At 37.7% G+C, this 13,392-nt stretch overlaps 1 long non-coding RNA gene across 1 annotated transcript; it reads left to right on the top strand.

Moving 5' to 3' along the window:
- The first annotated feature begins 2,606 nt into the window (after positions 1-2,606).
- On the top strand, positions 2,607-9,947 carry LOC124131405. The gene is made up of 4 exons (XR_006860648.2): positions 2,607-3,482; positions 3,637-3,725; positions 9,208-9,297; positions 9,710-9,947. It is a non-coding gene; the product is annotated as an uncharacterized LOC124131405 (long non-coding RNA).
- Positions 9,948-13,392: the final 3,445 nt, after the last annotated feature.

Genomic DNA, 13,392 nt, shown 5'->3' with positions numbered 1-13,392 from the left:
CACTCTCTCAAAATATTTGACCCGTGAAGTTCCGGTTTAGAATAGTTCTTCAACACCCCATGCTTGTCGTACGAGGCTACTAACGGGATCGGGTGGTCAGGCCCGCTGACTTGGTTGATGCAGGTCTTATCCCATTTGCGTGGATCGATGCTCATGATATCAATCACTGGATTGTCTGGTCCACCGTCATGTTGCTGGAATAATGCGGCGTTTAAGAACAAACGAACACTTCCAAAAATATTCACATGATGGGGGGTGGAGGGAGGTGGGGTGGTGGTTATATAATATCACAAATGAAGATGTACAAAAGACAGTATATACAGAGAGGCTGCAGGAAACAGAGTTTTACATTTACTTAACTATATAAGTGTGGTTGATATACTTATGGACGGAGTGACACAACTGTACATTTGCGTTGCAGCTGAGACGGGATATCCCATTTAGCAATATTGACACGTTAGAGACGAACTTGTTTTTACGTTTTTTATCTATGCTATTAATACTTCTTTTAAGTACATTCTACTAAATTGTCACACGGAGAACTTCAGAGACAGTTAGGGCCAAATTTTAAGTCGATTTCTTACGCAAGATATTGTGCATCCTTAAACAACAGGAAACATTGAGAAGAGGCAGATTTGGTTTGTATTTTGGGTTTGTTTTTCCAAGAGTACTGGAGGCTCTAATTGATAGGAGCAAATCATTCCAAAAGTTTGCAGTGGGCAGAAATATGACTGACTAAATAATTGTGTTCTACTGAATGGAATTGATGTATTTCGTTCATTTCTTAAATTGTACACATATATTGCAACAGTATTTGACAAAAGTTCACACAAGTAAGACGTGTTATAAAACAAGCAGAGCTTGCGATACGTTCTCCTTTCTGCAAGTATCACAACCAGTTTCAAAATAGAGAGCATCTTGGGGAGCATATTTTGGTAACCCTGTAACTGTCCGAACTGTTTTTCCTTTAATTCTGTTGATCAACCATTAATTACACGATCATTAATTACTTGATCATGCTACACTATGAATACCCACACTGAAAATAAAGCAACTGCTATAATTCATTTTCTTGCAGCCTCGTGATAATCGTTTTACAGGACAATGCAGTGTCAATTTACAAACTCCATGCACGTTTATATGTAAGACTAAGTACCTACCGGTTACTACCGTTGCCTTGGTACCTGTCTTGAGGATACCCATTATATGCGCAAAGTGCTGGGGATATAACAGGTTAGGTTAATATGTACCTGATATAATCGAAATGGGTCGGAACTCGAAAGTGGTAATTGGTTCTACTGTAAATCACACACTGGAAAATCTATCGATAGTTCGATAGTTCACCGAGTGAGTGAGTGAAGGAGTATGGTTTTTACGCCGCTTTTAGCAACATTCCAGCAATATCACGGCGGGGGACGCCAGCAATGGCTTCACACATTGTACCCAAGTCGGGAATCGAACCCGAATCTTCGGCGTGACGAGCGAACGCTTTAACCACTAGGCTACCCGACCGCCCCTCGATCGTTTAGCCTACATCAACATATCATATACTTGCTGAATTTCGCCCAGCAGTTCTTTGACATTAAACAAATGATGAACATATAGGGAAGGTAATGATTATGAAACATACAATACGGCCCAGCATGCGGAATCAAATTCTGTCTGTATAAAAAGGACATTCGTCAATGTTTATGTCAAATATTGAAGACTTCGCGTATTACTCTTAAAATATTTGATAGCTTACTTAAACAGATAGTGGTGCTAGTCAGGCACTATGATTGGCATAGGTGTTCGAAATATTTGAGAATGATAAGAGGAATACGAAACACGCTTATCATAACAAAACGATGCAAAGCGTCTGTTAAGTTTAGGAAATACTTCTTAGTGTGTTCCATAGAATTTGGGAAGAAAACAACAGAGAGAGGAGACAGGCATGTACACTTGTATTTATTCCCGTGAGAAAATCGGATATGGTAAGAAGCCAAATGCAATAATCCATTTTAAAACCTTTTCATACTAAGCACATATAACAATATACTATGTAAAGGAATATAGCACATTTTCATTTAAATTGTACATGTTATTGCTATGGACATATGGTCATTATAACGTTTGGATTACTGTTTTGCAGAACTTTCTTGAATCACTGGTAAACGTGTCCGCAGGAACCATGGTAGAAGGAAAGGACATTAAAGGATTATGTAACTACCGAAGAATTCAGGTAGAATAAGACTATATTCAAATCTTTTGCCATAATTCATGTCGAATATCATGTCTATTTCTCCAGATTTCCATTGAAATAGTTATATAGGGAGTAGAACTATTTCCAACACAGATACTAGATGTTTAATTAAATTACATACGTCATTGTGCTCTCATAATAGTTGACCACGAAGTCATATTTGATTGTAAAATACATCTGTAATTCTGATTGGTTATTCGACATTGACTCTTCAGAATTTTCAGCATTTTCCAAAATTACTTTTCCTCAGGAAATCAGTTCAATGGTGATGGTTGTCATGCAGCGTGGCTCTCATGGCAATGTTTTTGATGTTATTGATGCTCTGGGTGACGATCGCAGTTTCCACGACAAGGTGAACGAAGGTTGAATCCAAAGAATTTGCAAATCACTGTACAATAATTTAATAACATATTCGAATAGCCTGATGCCTGGCACTGAGAGAAAGATCTCACCACTAATGAAATACAAGAAATTTGGTCATTTCCATTTCCAGTCGCAATAACAACCTGATCTTTACTTTTGTTGATATACTTTTGTTTACACCAAATCGTCTATTGCAATTTATGATGTTCATTTGTATATAATGAGGGTTCTGCACCTGTTGTTTGTTACAGGCTGAGATAAAAACACAGTAGAAATGAACATGAAGGAAAAATCAACCATGTGGTCCACAGACTGTTTTGACAATATCAAGACTGAGAAAGACATGCCTCTCCTCGGAAGTAGAGTGACGCCTGGTCCAAACTGGATGTGGGACGATCAGAGCGCAGGGGGTGCAGGGACAGTCATCAACCATGCTACGAATAAGCGTATGTCATTTCATGTTTACGAGGTACACAGGATCAGGTATCCACTGACAAGTCTACAACATATGTTATCAGTGCTTTTGATGAATATGTTTTTATTTTTTGTTTTTATTTTTGTGTGCTCACGTCTCTTTTACATACAGCACTTATGAATAGAACAACTGTAAAGCTTATTATGATTCTTAAGGAACTATTTCCCACTACATTTGTGTACGATAACAATATGCCTTCTCATTCTTGTTAAATAGTTCTATTTCAAAGTTGATATAGAAACACTTCATTTTCAGTGCAAATTTGGGTCATTTGGGATAGTGGCAGCCACAATTTATACCGTTACAGTTCAATGACCGGCTACGATGTGCTGATTGTAGACGATTAACCCCGGATACCTTCTCACAATGTAAACATTGGTATAGGGGTGCAAGTTGAAAGAGGTTAGATTCAATATATGACAATATATTTGGTCAATATATTCGCAATTCTTATACGAGTGTTCTGTAAATATTTTATGACAGTAAAATTATCCTGTGTGTCCTGTAGGTCTCTAGTGCAGAGAAACATGGAAAGTTTTATCTCTTTATAAATCAGGTCCTAACTGGCCGAAGTCTTATTGGAATCAGGATGGCGGACCAGGCAGTCATGGATACGTTAAAAGAAAAAGGGAAGGTAGAGTGAAGGTACTATTTGCATTTTATTATTTACCAATAACGGTCTATCAAATTATACTGAAAAAGTTAGATTTTTTCAAAGTCTGTGGGTTGCTTTCACGGAAATGCAGCAAGTGTGACGACAGCTCTTGTAGTCCCGTAGAACCCACACTGGACAAACCGATGACAAGGGCAAGTAAGCAGTGCACTTTCATTATTTGCGTGACAAATGGGTTTGGTTGGCTCGTTAAGTTAATAATTATCATGTGTATATGTGTTATTAATTGAGTATTGAAATGTCTGGTACAATATGCAATCAGTAACATTGAAAGTCCATTAAGTCTCTGTTTATATACTGGGGGCACGGGTGGCCCAGTCGTCTAAAGCGCCGCGATTCGCTGTGCAGAGTTGCGTCCCTTGGGCACGCTAGAAACCTATGATTGTGGGTTCGAATCCCGGTTCGCCCCGATTATGTTTCTAGGTTTATCAGCACCATACCCGTGCTCGTGGGTTTCACCGAAGTGGTAAACGTCTGAGACCTGCATCACTTCGGGTTTTCCTCCCACATTAAGCTGACACGCCGCGATTTAACTGGAATACTGTTAAAAGTGGCGTTAAATCCAACTCACTCACTCACTCACTGTTTATATACTTGTAAACCCCTAACGAAAGTGACAGTGGAAGGTCGTTTGTGTGGCAAAGGCGTGTCACATGGCAGTCATATGATACACCTGAAGATGAGAAATTAAAGGCAGCGTACGCAAGAAGACCGGCGGGATCATGCTTGATACAAAGAGATGGAAAGAGGTATACATGTCGTCTTGGTAACGCTTCATGATAATTCCAGGTTATCGCATACAACAATACACGTGTAAAGACTATATGTGTTATGTTTATGGCAAATGTATATATCGAATATGATTCCTTTTATGTTGGTATTGTTTCTGACTATGACAGAACGATGCGTAGATGACCAAACAACAACAGCCATAAGGAGACATTCTATAGGTATGGTAGAATCATGATCCCTAACCGAATCGCTGTAAGGTTCCCCCACTCAAGTGTCATATTAATACCCCAAGGTTTCCATGGTCCTGTTGATATACGGAAGGGCAGTTGAGTAACCTGGTGGTTAAATCGTTCGTCCATCACGCCCACGTCCCGGGTCTGAGCCACACATGGTTGCAAAGCGTGAAGCCCTTTCCTGGTGATCCCCGCGTGATATTGCTTTAATACCGCTCAAAACGGCGTCAAATATAACTAACTCACTCACTCACTCACTGATATACGGTACATTGATAAATAACCTAACAGGTGCATGTATTTTGGGGTATTTAGTTTTCTTTTTCAGCTGAGAGTCCGCGTGAAAGGAGCCGACCAATATGACGATGCAGTGGAATACGAACTTGCATACCATCAGAACATGTTTTATGGTTAAATTTTAAAAGGTTAATAATGATTTGCTGTATGAAATTGATAGGGGCGTACCAATTGATATATTTGAGGGAAAGTGGAAAGAGACACAGAATTAATTCATGTTTATGGCCATTGCTTCAAAATTTTAATCCGGGTAATGTCCTTCAAACAATGTTGTGTAAACTGAGACGCCGTTACTTTTTCCTATATTCTTTGGTTTAGATTGTTTTAGACACAAATCCTTGGCGCCCAATATCAAATGGTACGTCCCTTATCGAATGTCTCCATGAGTGACGGTACCTTTGGTTGAAACCAAGCAACACGATGTGGCAAAGCCCCTTGACAATATTATTCTTAATTCTACCATGAATTTGGAATTTACTCGATTCTGATTGGCCAATCAGAGGCTATTTAATCACAATAACCCCCCTCTGATTGAAACAGCTGGTTTGACGACCGCTTCACAGCGTCAGCTAATATTCATAGAATAGTACTATTTTCAGTCATTGTCGGTAGGCATATTTAAATAATTATATCTACAATTACAGGTTACAAAATGCACGTATGCGGTTACTACAATATTCAAAGGATGTGTGGCAATACATTTCATGCTGAGAACACGATAGAAATCTGCAAAGGGAATGTATTTACGTTTTGGAGACAACAGAGAGCTTGGAATTTTGGCGCTTTCCTATATACCACTGTGACGTCATATCTTTTGCGTCACAATGAGCGATATGACGTCATCATGGTGACGCGCGATGTAGAGCGAAAGCCTTGCAAAGCTTGCTTTGTTTCCTTTAGGGATGCCCACCTCATGTTAGCTTACCAAGTTGCCGTGCTGATATGCTTTCAAAGCATGTCATATGTTCGAGTGAAGTATTACAGTGTAAACAAACTGTTTTAGTATATACAGCGCAATATTTTGTTTGGTGATTCCGTAATTCCGTAATATTTGCTAACACAAAAGAGTTCGCGTTTTATTTAGTCATTGTAGAATGGAGATAAACATGTGCGCTAAACTTAACATGTGAAGCCTCACGCTGCGCGTTCGGTTCAAAATTCAATTTAGCGTTAAATCTACAGGTAACCTAGCTCTACATTGAAAACACAGTACCTTTATCTCCTAAACATTTCAGGTCAGGCGAAATGGGCTTTATAATATAGAGCGACGTGTTTGCACACGTGTGTGTGTGTGTGTGTGTGTGTGTGTGTGTGTGTGTGTGTGTGTGTGTGCCCGACCAATCACAGTTTTATACCGTTAATGCCTAGCGTCAGGCAGGGTAACGACTACTATATTTTATGAAAGACGCAGCCGGGGCATCGAACTACTGACTTCCGATTCCAGGCAGACATTCTATACTCTACACCATGGTTATTGAAGATGTGGTGTGATTGCGTTACGTTGAAGTTCCATATATATCGCACTATTCCACATGTGTGTTGTGATCATAACCTGATTTCACCTTGGCCATCAGTACCAACAAAGATAATTAAGCAAGAACATGCTCTTTGAATGGAGTGTATATTTATATTACAAACACAGTAAATTAAATATTCACCAGCTATGTATTTGATCTGTCTTAAACTGAATTAAACATTATTTCGTGAAGATTTGGTTAGAGTTTGTAGTCGGGCTATTGGCCGAGAAAAACAACAACAACGTGCTTTCATATAATATGTTTACAACAATCGGTTAGAGTTTGATTGTTTGTTATTGAACGCCCCATTTAGCAATATTCCTACGATATGATGGTGGTGTGTCAATAATCAAGGATGGACAGGGCAATCCAGTTTGGACATCATGAGCATCGATCAACTTGCTATAAAATGTACAGGTTATTAACAGATATGATATTTTGCATTTGTGCTTAATGTCTGATGGCTGAAAAATGACAACACATGGCAGTCCTATTATACACCTGAAGATAAGAAATTAAAGGCATCGAACTACATGCTATAAAATGGATATTAGGTTATTAACAGATATCATCTTTTGCATTTGTGCATAATATGTGATGGCTGAAAAATGAGTGTTCATCAGCCATCTGTCTCAAAGTGTGCACAGGCCAGACTGAACTTCAAAGTGTTTCGAAAAGATTAAATAACTTTGTTTCCTTTCAGACGGTGATTGGGGCTATTTGTATCCTTAATGCCTTGAAACTTAGTGCATACACGAAAGAAAATGGAGACTTGTTAGTGCTATACCAGTCTGTAGTAGGGCATTCTACAAAGATTAATTAGGAGCATCAGTTTTTATTTATATTTAGCCATGGCATTTGTGCACATACATGAATTCATCTGAAGGAGTAGAGATATAAACATTTATGTGGTTACAAAGAATGCAAATGAAAAATTGCTAGACGTTGTACTGCATGTGGTGTGTATCTGAGTTGGGGCTAGTACTACTTTGTCCGGTATTTCAGTCATTTTCACTGCTTGTGGAGGAAAGCCACAAGCACGGGTATGGTGCCAACAAATCAAGAAGCTTACCCAGGGAGAATCTGAGTCCTAGATATGGTCATAGGTTTCGTGCAACTCTGCAGAGTGAATGATGTGTATTTTTCACAAAAAGAAAAAAGTCGTAGTCACAATAATATTCGTATTCATGGCACGTGAAAAGAAACATCAAAGAGAACACAATCATAAGTCTTCTACCCAGCATTTGAGATAGGAATAACAAAGCAGAATGCAGGTCAACTACACACCATATCTCCTTGGGTGAAGGTATGTCTACATCACAATTCTATAACATTTCTACTTGAAGAAAGGATAGCTAGCGCTGTGATTCATTAATATTGTAACTGGCGTAAATATCTTCAATATTGCTGATTTGGTGTCTAGCCCTAACCAACTGATCACTAACAAACATGCAAACTTGTTGTTACAGGAAGTGTATATTTTCTCAGTGTATGTTACATGAATACATGAAGACAAAAATGTATCATGTAGCTTGGTGATCATATTAAACGTGTACCAAGAAGAGGTAGCATATAGTTCAACACAACACAATAGAGAGTAAACCAAACATTTCCCTCGAAGCCATGATGGGCATAGATATTCATTAACCGCCATTAGTTTTTATCCTGAGCAGTGTGTAAACAAATATCTGGACTTACAGGGAATGCATTGCTCTCAGCAAACACAGGCTGCACTGATAACAACTGGTGACTTGAAGAATGCAGAAATGAAGAGATAAACTAGCACTTGTTTCGAAGAAAGGCTTCGTTGAGACTTGTAATCTTGCTCTCGCGTGATAAATACCTTCCTCCAGAAAGTGCAATATGAAGATGAGAAAAAGTCGACATCTGTCCAACAATTGATGTTGAATGTACACTTTTGTAAATATTTAATAATAATTTATAACATGTGTCATATATTGGAGATGTGTATAATCTAGATTATGAAAGCCATATGCAATTAACACCAGCTCTTAATTAGTTTGCTATCTCAATGTGCACCGGTTTGCTTTTCAGTAGTGATTGTTCATTGGTATGTGTTGGTATTTAGTTGCTACGGTTTAATTCCCGTACTGTTCACGCATCCAATAAGGATGACTCTTTATGTTAAACTACCTGACATGTTTTATTGTTTTGTAATGAAACCAACTCCTATATAACTGTCTAAAAGTATTCTTATATACAAAACACAAGCTGTTACTTTAAATAACGTTGAATTAGCCACGTTGGAACACTGTAAGTTTTCTTTCATTTCTCATATGTCTGTTGCTATACATACTTTATCACTATACAAGAAGTAGGGAAAAGAAATAATGGATGAACAACTTCTTTATTACAATTAAGAGCGACGTTTCGGTGTAGATTCTAACACTGTTATCAAGCAAGTGATAACGGCGTTAGAACCTTCACCGAAACGTCGCTCTTAATTATAATTGTAATAAAGAAGTTGTTCAGTCATAAATTCTTTTCCTTACTTTGTACTCCAACTTTTAAATGCCTATCAAAGAAACTATACAAGAAGGTTGAATTAGGGGTACATTTTTAATTGACAAACACATATACAACTGTTCTCTTTTTGCTGTGAACAGTAACTCCATAAAACCTGTGGTCAACACTACATTGGGTGTCTCTTTCAGAGACCGCCGCACGAACAGTTCCCACGATGGAGAAAGTCATGATTCTGTTGCTGCTTGCTACAATTTCTGCTGTTACCCTAGCATTTACAGGTATTAGTACATTTTGTCTTAATACCCAGATTTGATCTGGTTATGTCTTTTGGTTTGTGAGCACCCGTGCTCGTGGGTTTCACTAAAATATTAAAGACCTTCATAACATCAACTTATATGCCGTAATGAAACTTTTTATTAGTAAATACTTTTACTCACTTGATAGGTATGCAGTCTAGACAAACACTGTATTATACCATTTACCCTGTTTGTCGTGGCATCTTGTGCAGCGGTATATGTAGATATGCTAAATTAAATGTGTTTGTACTACAAGTAAAATATATGAATATTAGAGTAAATCTTGGCATTATCTATCACTGACCAACATTTTTATCGTTTAGCGTTCCAGGCAGAGTTACATGTTTGATAAAAAGTTTCTGAAATTTAATGGACAATGTGTCTCCCTTTTCAGATGAAAATCACTGCCTATATGGTGGCGTGATGTACATGAGAGGTGCTCGTTTGCCGTCAACCGACGGTTACAATAGTTGTATGTGTTTTGGAATGAACGAAGTGGTCTGTACTAGGAGGTCTTGCACTCCAAGAAAAAATTAATAACTTTAGAGAAATTTAAAGTATGCTCATAAAATGCAACACCACATGGAGCATCGGAAATGGAGCAATTGTAATACCATCAATAAAGCCGTGATATGTTGCAGTACATCTTTCGTTTTGTTTATTTTGAAAAGAACCCAATTTGAAAGCTTTTGCAAAGTACAGATCATGTGAAGTATTTTCATCTTGGTAAAGACATATAGGTTTCTGTGTTCGAGATGGGGAATAGGGGGGTTATGGCGCCATCAATGTACATGATTCCCGCTTAAGTGAGTGAGTGAATTGGGTTTAACGCCGCGCCGTTTTTAACAGTATTCGAGTTATATCGCGGCGTGTCAGCTTAATGTGTACCACTTCGTAGAAACCCACGAGCACGGGTATGGCGCTGACAAACCTAGAAACATAATCGGGGCGAACCGGGATTCGATCCAACAATCTTAAGTTTCCAGCGTGCACAGCGAATCTCGGCGCCTTAGACGACTTGGCCACCCGTGCCCCCTCCCGCTAAGTATAATTAATAAGTATAGATCCCTCTGTAACAATTTTTAAATCTGAGGTGTAACGTGCCTATTATACGCAGTGTTTGACTTGCTTCAGCAAAATAATTCTTTGCTTTATCTATATGATAGCCAACGACATCTCGTGTGTCAAATAAGGTATGATGCCGTACACAATACATCTGACAAATATCAGGATATAAAACCATCTGCGCATGGAACGGGATTTCAAAGATGTGTACACATGGCAGTCCTATGAGACAAACAGATCAAGCAGGCGATGAGACAAACAGATCAAGCAGACGATGAGACAAACAGATCAAGCAGGCGATTGGGGATTGCGACGTTGTAGATGTTACTGTTTTTACAAACAAATACTTCGAATGATTAGCTGTTTTAAGAATGACATTTGAATGGCATTAGACAGTATTAGGTATTTGTGTTGGTTTGCCAGATATATAGAACTATATAATTAACGAAGTATTAAACCAATAAGTGGTACATTTGTAGAAAGGGTGGTTTAAATATAAGGGATTGTCACATAAGGTTACATATACAATACATAATCGGAGACTTGTGCAATCATGTTTGCCATGCATGCAAAAGTTCTTGAACTATAGAATTGTGCATTTTAAACATTGCTCTAATGCACTCGTCACATGCCATTATGAGAATAACAAATACCATGTAAGCATTCCAACGTGTAATATATATGTTCGTCGTGAAAATAACACACAAAAATATGTTGATTGTTACACTAAAAAAAAACTAAATTTATTGCTATTTCCACGCGAAAGTGCTCGTTCCAAGAATTACCGAGAGCAGCAATCGACCCCAGTGTCCACAACAAATCGTTTTCTTTCTTGAACAGACAAGTCGTCACCGGACATGCATCAACACCGTGTCACCATGTTGGGTTTAACACCGGTTTTAAAAGTATTTCAGTTATACCACTATGTGGGAGGAAAACCCGAATTGAAGCAGATTAGGTGCTACACTCTGGCAGTGTGGATTCGAATCCCGTAAAGGCTCAACCCCCCCCCCCAAAAAAAAAACCTTCCCCCGCCCCAGGAAAAAATACCAGAATTTGCACTTTACTAAGAAGCGTTATCCAAAATATGACATTTGAACACTTTCTAAACGGCATTATGTATTCAGAGATCGTAGATATCCCCCACATTGATGGAACTAGTCTGCAGTGATGACAAACCATGGACCATCAGCAGGTTGAATCAAAGATTCAAACACCACCATCTAGGCAGGATGTAACTATGCCCAGCGAACTGGCGCCATTGGATAATCCATATCCCCACACTTAGATTCCAAACCTCCAAACTGAAAACAGACGGTCCATCCCCATCCTACTTTAGCACAGTGAGAGTTGGCCAAGTGGTTGTTTGTCGGATTATACTATATTGCCACACTTGAAATAATCTAGGGTCCGTAATATGGTATTTCCAACATTTATGACATTAATATGTATTTGGTATTACCTGTCGATAGTGTTTTTGAAAGAAGTGCTTCGTGAAAATATATCATTGTGATGTAGTCTACAGCAAAATGGTTGTCTAACGTAAATTGTAGTTTCAAATTGGAGGATTCTATAAATTCCAAGTTAGAATAAGACAGAAGAGTTTCAGTCTCTTTATACATGTATGTTCACACCAAAATATGTTGCACAATTCATAATCTAATTGAACTGTCATACATACTAATGTACATGATATTCTACCATGGTCTACATGTTCACCCCGTTGAGGAAATATCCATGCTATAAACAGTAAAATTTATAACATCGACACAAATGTACGGAGAAACAAATATTAATTATTATGAAGTATTTCTCTATTTTCTTACAATATATATATATATATATATATATATATATATATATATATATATATATATATATATATATATATATATATATATATTCCCTTATGAATTCGGGAAAAACGGGAATTCGACACATCCAAGTTTGGCACATCGAGGTTCGACTGTATATAAGGGCAAGAACTATAACAAGAACTTATGTTGTTTTTTACACGAATGTATTTGAATTTTTAATGAATGACATAACATGCTTGTATGATTGACATGCCTGAATGCATTTCAACATAATCTGGGAAAATGCATACCAAACACGCAGTTTGGGTTTTCATGTAGCACTGCCAAGCAGATTGATAACGGGAGTGAATGAAGGAGTGAGTGTTGTGTAACGCCGCAACCCGCAAATGTCGATTATACAATTAGATATACACATATCTGTATGCTCATATAGACATAATATGATAGCTATATGAAATTCAGGAAATATGGGGTTTGTTGTCATAATCATGTGCGAATTATTGTTCGTCTATACTTTAATCTGAAAAAGTGTATTGAATGACATGTAGGCATGTAAAACTTGCTAGTTAAGGAAACAAAATGTTGTCACATGCTTGAAACAATACATCGTAACATATTATACATACACGATCATTTCTTATCATTAGAGTTAACATAATCATTACCCGTGAAAAACAATAAGTAAGCCCAATGCAGTCTACTTAACATTTTAATAAACAACGCAACACATGTACATGCACCTATCAAACGCTTCCTGATCCGTATTCTGTTGTTATCAGCAACACATCTTTCAGTTTCTTTTCTGAAAGATATCCTTAAAATACATAAGAAAACATAATTTGAATATCTTTAATTTAACAAATTTCCTTTAAATATTTGTATTATACATTTTATTATTATTAAATATGTATATGCTAGAATATATTATCTGCAATCGGTAGGCATAGTCATAACCATCACACTGCTTTATCACGATCATGATATGGTCATTCCTTATCAACAGACAGGATCCTGCACTTCTTCTAAATTCTGTCATCGGTTTGCCATTTCTGCCTTGAGACCGTCGTGCCATCAGAGTAGTTCTTCTGCTATCTCACTTAGTATTCAGCGTAGCAGGTTTAAAACAAAGTTGAAAACATTCTAATTACTGCATTGTTGCAGTGTTACATGAACTGACTTTGATCAGCCAAACCAA

This window comes from Haliotis rufescens, unplaced genomic scaffold (assembly GCF_023055435.1).
Source record: "Haliotis rufescens isolate VD_foot unplaced genomic scaffold, xgHalRufe1.0.p SCAF_1, whole genome shotgun sequence".
Classification (NCBI taxonomy): domain Eukaryota; kingdom Metazoa; phylum Mollusca; class Gastropoda; order Lepetellida; family Haliotidae; genus Haliotis; species Haliotis rufescens.
The sequence above is the reverse complement of the archived record's forward strand: the minus strand, read 5'-3'. Positions and strand labels throughout refer to the sequence as shown.